Raw genomic sequence first — 12542 nt, forward strand, 5'->3', positions numbered from 1 at the left:
CAGCACAATAGCATTAGCAACCTCTTGTTTGCTATTTTCTACACATAAATCATATTCACTCTGAGGCTCAGAACAGCTGCTTTATAGCATCATGTTTGTTGCTGACAAGTTGCTGTTTAATTAACATTGCGCTATACTGGGAATTAAGTGTAATAATAAGTCCACAAGTTCAAGACTGCAAAGTAGGTTTCTGAGTTTGAAGAAACACCTGAACCAAGCTGATATTATGCATAATATTAGCATCCTGCGAGGGTTAGAATAGAATAGAGTGTAACAGCGGAGAAAAGGTAGAGCCGAACAGCATTTACCTGGTTTGCCTCTCCTCATGATGCAACTCTGCAAGTAGGCGACAGTATGTGAGCACTTCGGTGAACAAAGCAATGGCAATAATAAAGCAATTTTTTTTTCAATTTCAAGTCATAGAATATCCCACCATCATGGTTCTGAGATTCCAGAAAACCTCTCCTACATAATTATGAAATAACACCTCGACTGCCAGCATTTCAAAGTAAGATGCATGTGAAAACAATTCAGAATGCTTTTTTTCCTTGATATAAATGCTCATATAAAACTAAGCAAATACTACAATATCAAATAATGGAAGATCTGAATAGCCTAGAATGCTCTGATAAAAACAAGACCCAACATGTGTGACCAGCCAACACAATGGCCGAGATAAGAGCTTAAAAAGTAAAGGTAGCAAAATTACCCTGAAAATAGCCTCGGGTTAATAAAGATTACAGATCTTTAAGTGGGAATTTGAAATGAGAATCAGACAGTTCCTTACTGAAAAAAAACATGCGGTTGGTTAAATGGAATGAAACCTTCACCAGATATCTTTCTGCACTGATTAAAACACGCAGAGTTTATTGCACGATGTGGGAGCTTCCAGTATTCACACGACATCTCAGTTTTGCGGGCTTCCTCTGCACCAAGGTGACATTCGGCATGTTGTCAAAAACAATCCTTATAGGTGTCACTGTGGAGACTGAAAATGAGCCAATGTCGAATACGGTTACAAGGTTTACACAAAAGTTAAATGTATTACTCCCTAAAATGTGCTTATTGACCAAGCTGGAAAATCACATTACCAAAATGCTGCAGATACTCGTAGCTATTAATGCTGACAGCATTAAAACTTTTGAAAGAGACTGTGATTGAGTGTTAAATCATATTTGGGTATGAGCTGAGAAGAGAAAAGAGACTCGAAGGTGGTTGGAAATACAATAGCCAATAATGCTACACTAATACCACCTTGAGATTCCTAAAATACAATTTGTAAAATGCACAGCAGTGAGTGAGCAAAAACTCTTTGTAACTTCTTTAAAATTAGTTTTCTGATTGTGAAAGGACCTTTTCAATTGTTGTTCTATTTTTGACATAAAAACCTGTGAACATGTTGGCCAGATGTATGAGCTATCTTTATATGTGAACCATTTTTAACCAAAAATGTGTGACCTCAGACACCAATATGATGGTGTCAGTTTATACAAGATGCTTCCTCGTGTTGAAAATAATTAACAGCCAAAGTTTAACATTTTAAAATGCCATATGTGCTTCATTGCTTGTCTATTTTTAGCTGTCACGAGATGTACGATGCATCTTGCTACTAATTGGACAGTTGGGCGCCTGTATTAGTCCCAGAGTTTTCTTTGACATGATTACTTTCTATGAGTACTTCTTAATATATTTGAGCTTTGTGCCTTTATCTATTTCATTTTTGTTGTGCTTTATTTAGTCGCTGCTATTGCTTAGAAGAATAACAAACTGATCAATATCATTTTGATGCAGTAAAATAAAGTGAGTCCAATTGAAATGTAAGAAAAGATACTCTATTATGCGCCATTTCGGCATTTTACTGTGGATCTTTCAGAAAATATTTTCTCAGACTTTTTTTTTTTAACTAGTCACAATAACTTTTCCTGAGCCCTTACTCTGAATAGTGCATTGCAGCATAGTACACAACAAGCCTCAACATTGTGAATAACCTTGTGTGAATCAAGCAAAAAGAAAATCGCCATCCTAGTCCGCGGTAGCCTTTGTACAGAAATGTTATTTTCCACAACAAAGCTTTTCTATTCAGATTTGGAAACTGCTGCATGTTTTACAGGCTCTGTTGACAGGAAGACTTTAAGGTGAGATTCAACAGTGATCCTAAGAGAGGTGCAGTTGTCATTGTGAGCGTTTGCCTGAGACTATGTCTCAATCAGGTACAGCAGAGAAATGCTCCATGGACTGCAGAGTGGAAAGATATGATAAAAACAGATAGAAGAGAGAAGGCCTGGGGCGATTTTACTTTATATGAAACCAGTTCTGCTCTATTCTAAAATTCCAAATGATATTGCCTCTATATGTTATTATGCTTTAGTCAGCCTTTCTGCTACTTGAGCGCTGATGCCCTATTCATGATGGGAAACACTATAGTAATTTCATGTTATGGTACAGCACAAGCTAGCTAAAAGAACTGAAATTATGCCAAGACATTTTGCCTTGGGAAAGCTTAATTTGTTTACATTCAACAATTACTGAATAATACAAGCTGTCTCAAAAGTAGGCAGATATTTTTTCTCTCGCTCTCCTTCTCCGTGTGGCATTGGAAATAAAAGGAGCTCAACACATACGCTTTACTTTTGTCCTAGCCCTTATCTTCTATGCTGTTTCTTATATTAGATGAATGATTCCAGTTGTCTAACACATACTGAGCAATCAATGAAATTTTAACTACTTGCCTAAAATCATAAGGCACTACTGAGGTCAGGCATAATGGAAACAGCCTTGATTAAACTGCAGTGGCTTTGTATGACACACTACTTACTCTTCTTACCATTTGACTTTCTGTGAAGGTCAGTTTGGCCATTAGCTAGATCAGCCTAACACTGCCTGCCCCACCTCTCCACTCCAATTCTTCTCATCTCCCCTCTCCTCACTTCTCCACCCCTCTCCGCGGTCTGAGGAGAAATGCGATGGGGCAAAATTTATCTTCATAGAAAACCAAAGCTAAGATGTTTAAAGAGAACTTTTGCCTGCTCGCTAACTGCTGATCACGATCAGCTTCACCTTTTGCGAGGCGTCTGTCAAAACAACACACACCCATTTCTCCTCTACCCCCTTCTGTTCATCTTTCTTTTCTTTTTATCCTCTTCCTCAACTCGATCCTCCCATCGCCTGTTTTATTAACAACAGAGCTGGTGGCTTGTGATAACTGGTCACTCCTCTAGGCGTTGAAAGGCAAGGACACTCTATTATCCTAGCTAGATGGATGGGTTGAAATATTGCCTGCAAGTGGTAGAGCCTGCCAAATCCTCCAGTCTTAAAACCCCTTTGTCTCTGACAAGGAGGAACATTAGCGAGAGCGCCAGGTTCTTGGGTTCGTATACACTTCTCTTAATACAACATGGAGAGAGCAGGACGAACGCGGAGTGCGTACGTGTGGAAAGGTCGAGGAAAAATCCAGCAAATTGAATGATGGCTTTCTTTGTAAGGAATATATAATCACTTGCGTTGTTGTGAATAGCCTTTTTTATAACTCCGTCACTCCTGCCTGCAATTCACTCTTGTGTTCACATGTATGTGACAAAGAGAGAAAGAAAGAGAGAATACTTTGTATACATTGAAATTATGAACATGGTGCATTATTAACATGGTCGATGGCCGATGAGTCAGACAGCAGGGTCACATATTAATTAGTGTCCTAATTATCTGTGACCTTTACTTCACAACAGTTCCAGACTTGTTTTGCCCTCTGTGTCTCTCTATCCAATTCATTTAGGAACATGTAGCCTATTCGCAACTGGCAAGTGTCAGTTCATGCATCTTAAAATATAGAAGAGCAATCTCCTTCTAGCTACTGTGTTTATTGTATTTATTTGAGCATGAAATGTGAAAGATTTCAAAAACAAAACTGTGTGCAACCTCTTAAAAGAAATACAATCAAGGATGGGGACTATGGAACATATACATAAATATATACATATATACATATATATGAAGGGATTTCCAATTCACTTTTCTAGCAAATGCACATATGGCACCGTAGTGTGGCCAGTCTGTGCAGTTTTAAATTTGGGGCTGCATGCGGACATCCACACAGGGGTCTGCACATGCCCTCATTGGACAGCTGACCAAATTTATGTATATCATGCAAATCCTTGCAAACTCTGGCTGTCATGTAGACCTTCTCTTCAGTTGCCCTCAAGTCTTTATAGAGATAATGAGAAATTCCACCGTGCTTCCTTATAACTCAAGGGCTCCCTTTGGGTCATATAGTGAAGTTTTATAAAAACAGTACTTTTTTCCAGATTTGATCATAATCCAGTCACTATAGCTCTCGACACATGAGACACACAAACAAAGAAGATGCAGAAACCAAACTATTACATTCTGCAGCTGTGTGCTTTGTTGCCAACATTTCTACTGAATGCTACATTTCTATATTTATACCACCATTCCCTGCATTTACATTAGCAACACATTCTTATATTAAAGAGTCATGCTCCTTGTCATACGCACCCCACAGCTCTTTGCTCTCATCAGTTGCTTTGCAGTGTGCACGTCTGCTTCAGTGTAGACAATAGTTGGAGGATGGATTTTGTTTCTGATGCAAATGCTTTCTAAAAGGCAAAAACAACAATAACAACAACAATAACAATGGAGTTTGGGGTCAGTGTTGCTAAATCTATATTTTTACTCACTTGGAAAACGGCACCACTGGTCAATAGTTTAAAATCCTTGTGTTTACACTGAAGAGAAAATTAGCGTGTCAGTCTTAAAGTGTATTTAGGATGTAGGCGATGGTGACAAATAGGGCTACAGAGCATCTGACTGTGACACAGGGGTTCAGATTCTGTCACAACTTTTACTTTTTGTTAATATATATGATTTTGTGCTTGATTTGAGTAACTAATTGAAATGAGCAGCTAACAGTTGTTATTGTAAATGTGTATAGTCAAGGTCTTGGCACTGTGCTTGCATACTATGCTTATGAAACCATACTGAAGCCCCTCAGTGGAATTGTAGGCATTCTTCATATTACATAGCCAATTTATGAATAGAAATGATTCAAGCATGGTTATGTCAATCTGAGTAAGAACATGATAACCCACACTGTTTCAATATGAATTTCTGAGGTTACCTAAATAATGACCAAGGATGTACACTATCACTCTTTGTCCATTACTGATTGAAGTGATGAATTATGTCTGAAAACATTTACCCTAAGAATGAAGGGTTTGAATCAATGCTTTACCAACATAATAAGGCTTTTGAATCAATCAAATTATGTAGCCCATTTTACAGCAAAGAGAAGTGTCTGAACCAAACCCTTTGAATAAACTCCATTCTTAGAAAATGGACATTCAACTATGTGCCAAGGAGAGGATGGAACTAGTTCAAGCTCATAACTACACATTTTACACACACACATACAAGTTTGTACATGTAGAAAATGTACTAATGCAGTATTCGCAATAGTACTGTGAAAGAAAAATCAAGAATGTTATTGAAAGACAACTTTGCTGATCCTAAATCAGCCTCACCTTTGACTGCGAGACACACGTAAAAATGTCCATCTGGCGTCTTTCACAGAAACGCAGAGCTGCAAAGTTTATCACTGCCTCAAGGATTTCTTTTTACACGGCATGCTCATCGTCCATGCTTTTTTTAATTGAATTAAGGAGCACTCAGTGTGGCATCTCTGTTATTGTTGTCTTGTAGGTGTACAAGGTTATTAAAGAGGGAAGCATGTTAAGTCATTTGTTATCCTTGGCATACTAATAAACATGTTGGCTTTGGGCAAGGCCTGCAGGTTGTCTGTGTAGTTCAGATTGATACTCCTGCCATATCTACAGCTATACACCTCATTATCCTAAGAGGATGCTTAAGAGGAGATAAATCTAGGAAAGACTGTGGAAGACAAAGCACAAGAGAAGGATAACTGCTGCACGTATAGTGGTGTTTTTGGTTGGTTTGTTTCTTTTATAGGAAGTAGCTGTTATTCTATTGCAGACCGTGTGTGCAAAGGAAATCTAGTGTGTACATGTCAAGAAAAAAAGACTAAAATGTACCAGAAAATCATTCAAATTTGCCACCACTGATTGGGTGTGTAAAATAACAACCAAAGGAAATAAAAACACCCCGAACAAAGACATTTAACCCCATTGCCCCAATTATTCCTGACTGAGATCTATGCTTATTTTGCTAAGTTTTTTTCGGCTCAAGCGCTGGTTCTTGACACATATAGCCCCATGGGTTTCTGTCAGGGAAGGCTTGATTTTACTAATTGGTACCAAAGCTGTTAATTGGAGCTGTGGAAACAAGAAATGGAGAATCGCAGGGTACTCTCTTGGGAAATATGTGTGTTCAACCTAATTTTCCACCTTTACTCATTGTTTTTTAACTGTCTAATTGCAGAGAGGACATCAGTTTGTTGTCACAGCAAAATGCCCTGTAGAGTAGTACAGTATGAATAACAAACATAATACATGACGTGAGGTGTTTGTTTAGTTCAGTATATATAGACTGAATATATAAACGGCCTCAGTGGGATGTTCTTTTAATTTTGAGACAAGGAATTCTATAAATTCTTGTAATTTCCAGTTCAGAGTAGGGCTGCACTGATTCTACTTTTTCTCCCTTGATCAGTCAATACAGTGCCCCCTTTTGCCCCAAATATAACATTTACTTTTCAGTGGAACTGATATGTGTAAGCTATTATGATGTTTTAAGTAGGTCACACATATAATAAAATGTATTTTGTTCACGCACCATTTATCATCCATTTGTGCCCGTACCCTGCTGCACAAGCTTTATGAAGTTAAGTAATGGTAATGTTAGCACTTCTGGTTTCCCTGTGAAATGCAGCTATTGTGAAAGAAATGCAGGGGATGCAGTTTTTTAGCAGCAGCAGTTTTGTGCACTTTAACTCACCACTGGACATGAACAGAAAACTGTATATATGGATTGGTGACGTTGGCTCTGCTTAATGAGGCCAGCAGCAGGGCTAAAACTGAACTGAACTGCAACTTTATCTCCAGTTTACAGTAATTTATAGCATTTCATTGTTAAGTTGCTGTAATTGTCCTCACTGTTGTGTTTGTGAACTGCACTTTAAGGAAGCACTTAGCAATAAATGTGTCCAGTAGTATGATGCCTCTTTCCTCAGAAATAGCATTTATTTTCTGTACATTTAATTATGTCATTGAGAATATTGGAGTGTTATTATGTCTCATGGGGAAAAGTACACTACAGATAGATAGATAGATAGATAGATAGATAGATAGATAGATAGATAGATAGATAGATAGATAGATAGATAAGCACAACACACTATGTAATGACACTGAAAACTCTTCAATCTGTGCTACTAAATGATTTCTCTTGATGCAGTCAGTTTATCTCTTCCAGCTACGTTAGTGCTTCTCAGGGGCCAGTCATCCCCTCGAATGCTCAAATGATTTTCTACTGTCAGCCGCATTAGCAGCTTTAAACTCCCTGTCACTCTGCAACAGCCACATGCTGTGCACCTTGGGAAATACAGTAGAGGTAGTTTATCATGGGAAATCATCATCAAAAACAAACAAAGTAAGCATAACAAAAGCATGAACTTATGAAACAACAGAATTGGAGGAACATCCCGTTCTCACTGATGCAGTGATTCCTATTATTCTTTAGTCCTGTAACACCGACAGCCAGACACCGCTTTTTATTTATTTATTTTGTGCTGTGAATTTGGTTCAGAGAAACTCATAGTCAGCTTGCAAATAACACTGCTCGGTAAACATTGTTAATTTTGCCAGTTGGTTTTGATATTGTTTTAGTGTTTTTGACAAAAAAGTGGATCAGTTTCAGTCAACTGATTATCATGATTATATATATATATTTTTTTGCATTTTTAATTTTTACATCTTCTGTTGCCATCTTTGTTGTGCACAGTTACCGTGGATACACATTTTGTTCTTATTTGTTGTGAAGTTGATGGATTAAAGGCCCCTTTAGACACAAAGCTACATTCACTGCCCCTGCTGCTGGACGGAGTTTTCAAAACTATGTCACTAACAATAAAACATTTCCTATGAAAATGAAACCTCTTAACCTCATTACCTTAATTAGGAAACTTTAATAGGTCAGTAGAGTTATGGACGACAACACAACACAACAAAACAAAGCCATGCCTAAACATACTACTCCATATTCATGATACCTGACATTTAAAACCACTGGCTGTATTTTCTGTATGGAAACAAAATCATTCAGAGACAGAAAGATAGGGATTTTCCCCCAAGGTCTCATTAGAAATTAGGAATTTGTGTCATATAATGCAACAAATTCAGACGTGGCTTCATTCTTTTGGCCACGAGAGTATTTATAGGACTGCACAGCAGGAGATAAGTGAGTTCAAATTGGGCAAACTTTGACCAATGTGACCAAGTTCAACGTCGCATTGAACTGTTGCGGTGTAACTTAAGACATTTGAAACATCTGGTTTCATTGCGCTTTCTGAAATGGGCAAAATGCAGCATGTACTTGTTTTTAATCACACTGTTCATGTCTCTTTTGTCTGTATTTATACCAACTGACCAGCCCTCCTCAGTAATCCACATGTTCAAACCCTGGCTGTTGCACCAGAGCCTCTCTCTGTCTGTCATTTCTGTTCATCTAGCATCATCACAGCTACCTGTTCTCCCCATTGCAGAGCAGCAAGTAATTCAGAGGCTGGACTCACTCACTTGTTCACTTAAATCCTGCTCCCTGTCTGTGTTTTGCATGAAAGGAGAAGCTAAATTGTTCAATGGAGTTTCTTTAGCGAACACCTAGAGGAAGATTTAGATGGACTGCCCTCATTAATCCCAGAATTTACTAATTTCTCCTGATAGCAACAGAAAGATAGGTGACTAAAAGTAGCGTTCACATTTCATCCACATCCACAGCACCAGATAGTTAGATTAGCTCATCTTTTTTATATGATGTCGGTGTGACAAAATTCCGCCTTGTAGGCAGAAGATACGGCAGAAAGCTTTTGATGTGATGCCCAGTGCTGAGAACCTATGCGGTTCAAGTCTGGATACTAACAAATTTTCTTGATATGCACAACATACCCACATGAGGCCAGCAGTGCAGTTGACACGTTGGAATCTATCCAGAGTGTGTTGGAGGATTTTCAGATGTTTGACCTATAAAACTGGACCAACACCATTTGTGAGTTTGTGAGACACTGGAACATCAGCTGTTGCGCTATCAATCAAAGCATTTTATGATATTACTGAGAGTACATTAAAGCAGCCTCTTTTTTTTCGTTCATAATTCAACCGCAGTAACATATAGATTAATTTCGTATTGGTCCTCATCTTTGTCAATTTTCTTTTGTTCTGTTGTTTCACTATATTCTTGGAGCAGTTACCTGAAGTTCATCTAGGTCAACCATTATTCCGTGGTTCGCTGCGACTAAACTCCACACCGAGTCTACGCCATAACTCTGGAAGTTGCAAGTAAAAGACGGTAAAACATTTTTAAAAATGTTTTAGATAATTTGTTACCGGATAGCGTCACTACGAGATGACAAAGTGCGGCACGCCAACACATTAGCTTAGCGCAGCACTTTGTAGTGAACGCTTTTATAAAGCTATGAGTTATAAAGCCCTATCTGCACAAAGTGTACAAATTATTGCGAAACCCAGTTATTCTGGCACAATCTTTCACTTTGGATAAAACATAATAAGAAATGAAATGCATAATTTCAGTGACATAATTGATCATAAATTCTGACCTTGTCTAGCTGCATATTTAGGAACAAATCTAAGACTTGTGCTTGTCACACATGTACTCTCTAATTTACTGAGTATACATTACATTCATTTAAAAATAGTCAACCACAAAAGATCTCATTATTAAACTATAGGACTGGTTTGTCCTTATAAGACACAGTAAGAAGCTCTGGGTCTTATGAGCCTATACATATATCACTGAGTTCAACAGTTTCACTTTACAGCCAAGTAGAGTTGCATTCATTCTAAATCATAAAGGAGAACTGAATGCCTCTTTGCGGCAGCTGCACTACATATCGAGACATCAGTCTGTGCAAAGAAATTGATAAGTAATATGACACTAATGTTTTAGATGTTTTTCTCTAATTTGTGTTCATTTCCATCAAAAAGAATTATGAGAAAAAATATGAAGACTACCTGTTGTTCAAGACAAAAACTAATGTTTGAAAAGTTAAACTATGATGGAATGCATTAACTTCTTAATCAGTAAATACCAACTATATAATAATGTGAAAGATGGCTGAATAACTGGAGGGATGGAGAAAAAAAATGAAGTAATTATTGCAGTACAAAGTTTATTCAGTGTCCTGGAATCTGGCGCTGTAGGGTAACTCCTTATCAGTAAGCTTCTGATTTGCTCACTGCTTTGCAGTGGAGAAAACAAGACGATTTAGTTATGTTAGGTGAGCAGAAATGACAGAACGGTTGTGTTCAAACAGCTTGAGATTGAAAACAGCAACAGGAGGAGTCAGACTCTTACATCATGTTCGAAAACAAGTAAACACTGCCTTTTCCACTAACCTCGCAATAGACACGAGTGAGACCCTTCACCATGGTAACGGTGCACAACAACAACTCTGCAGATAGAGTTTCAGAATCTTGACTAAAATGTTACTATAACTCCAATACATTTACTTTAAAGAGACTAAGAACAAACATAAATGGAAATCAGAGCCAAAATTAAAACTTTTGCAACATTCAATTTGTATGCTATTTATGCATAATTGACAAATAACATTTTACAATGCATTGCTATTCATAAAACAGAGCAGATGATGACACTAGCAAATCAAAAACAAAGCCAAAAGTGCTTTATTGCAGAAGTGCAACCAAAGACTCGCAGGGCTTTTTCATTTTTGTGGATCACTTTTTTGTCCTGCACTGCTTTGCAGATTTGACCCTTTTCTCCCTCCAGCCCCAGGTGTTTCTGGGAAGTTATCATAGTTTTTTTTTTTGTTGTTGTTTTTTTCTGCTGCCAGTCACCAGAAATTAGTTCATAAAAGCAGGTAATTTAGATTGACAAATATGCCCTGAATACCATCTGTCTAAGGATTTGATTATTTTCTCCTACACTGCAGAGATTGTGGTATGCATAGATAGAAACTGTTAGGAATTCCCTGGACTTTGCTTGTGTTATTGTTGGTTTGTAGCTCAGGAATGATAGAATTAGGAGCGTCTTTTATTTCGGCAGCTCTTAACAAGTGGAGTCAAAGAGCAGTGGTGATTTTGATCAGTTGTTTACCCAAGGGGACAAGAATATATTTAAGGCTATAAAAAGGAATTAGAAACACGTTTTTTCTCCTTTATTTATTTGTATTATTTTTTAAAGAATGCTATTTTAATACCTAATCACATCTATTTCTTCAGGGTCCTTTCCCATGTCCACATTTACATTAATAGGTGCATTCGTATACACAACAAATTAATATCTGTCAGCAATCCTTAGCTGATCAGAGGCTCCTGAGACCTGCCGAACAAAATCAGCTCACAATTTGAACAGAGTTCAGTGATGAATATTAAATGAAAAGGGTAAAGAATTAAGCTAAGGTGCGGGGGTTAAATTAATAAATAAATGGTCTCATATATATTTATAAATATTGAAATTTAAAAAAAAAAAAAGTTGAATCTCCTGTGGTCAGCCTCCATAGACCTAGCGGTCTTTGAAGGCATCATTAGCTGGTTTTATCAGCACATTGACCCTAAAACTAGTACCTGAGGGGCCTGACTGTAGTGGTGCAGACATGAGCATATGAGTCTTGGATGGATGAAATAAGACTTTGAAGTGGATTTTCTATTTGAAGGATTATACATCAGGGATTTTGATTCATGCCGATTTTTTGTCCTTCAGGCTATGTGCATGTGTGGGTGGAAAGAGTTTGCGTTCACAATATTATTAATGTATTTATTTATTCTTCAACTGAAACAATGATATTTAGCTAATGAGTCAAAAAAAAAAAAACTTGGCAGATGGCTCATTTGAATTGGTTTTGATGACAAGTGTTTCAGGGAGTGGGGGGGTAGCAAACTACGTTGTAACTACTGTACTCGTAAGGGGATTTCAGAGATCCTCACAAGACTCATGTTTATAGCATCGAGAGTCTTTTACACAAATGTACAGGAGATTTCAGGTCATGTGATAACAAATGGATGCCTGGAGGGCTGAGAAATGTTGATTCTTATATCACAGTCTCACTGCTGTACACAAACCAATTGTCGTTTACTACCTTTTTTTATTGTGCAGTAAATTGCAAGTATAAATACCTTACAATAAAGACGATTATTTCAATACAGATGAAAATCTCATAACACAATCATTTGTATTTCATATGGATTTTCCTAATCCCAGTGTATGTTGTCATGACCTAGTTTCGTATTGAAATTTACTGAATACCCTTTACTTGGTAATCCTTGAATGTAATATAGGAACCCTTTCAGCTTTGATGACCTATTTTAAGGAGGGGGGAAAAATGTTTTGTTTTGGAGCAGTTCTGTAAGCCATGCCAT

The sequence above is a fragment of the Stegastes partitus genome, unplaced genomic scaffold (assembly GCF_000690725.1).
Source record: "Stegastes partitus isolate 25-593 unplaced genomic scaffold, Stegastes_partitus-1.0.2 Scaffold722, whole genome shotgun sequence".
Taxonomy (NCBI): domain Eukaryota; kingdom Metazoa; phylum Chordata; class Actinopteri; family Pomacentridae; genus Stegastes; species Stegastes partitus.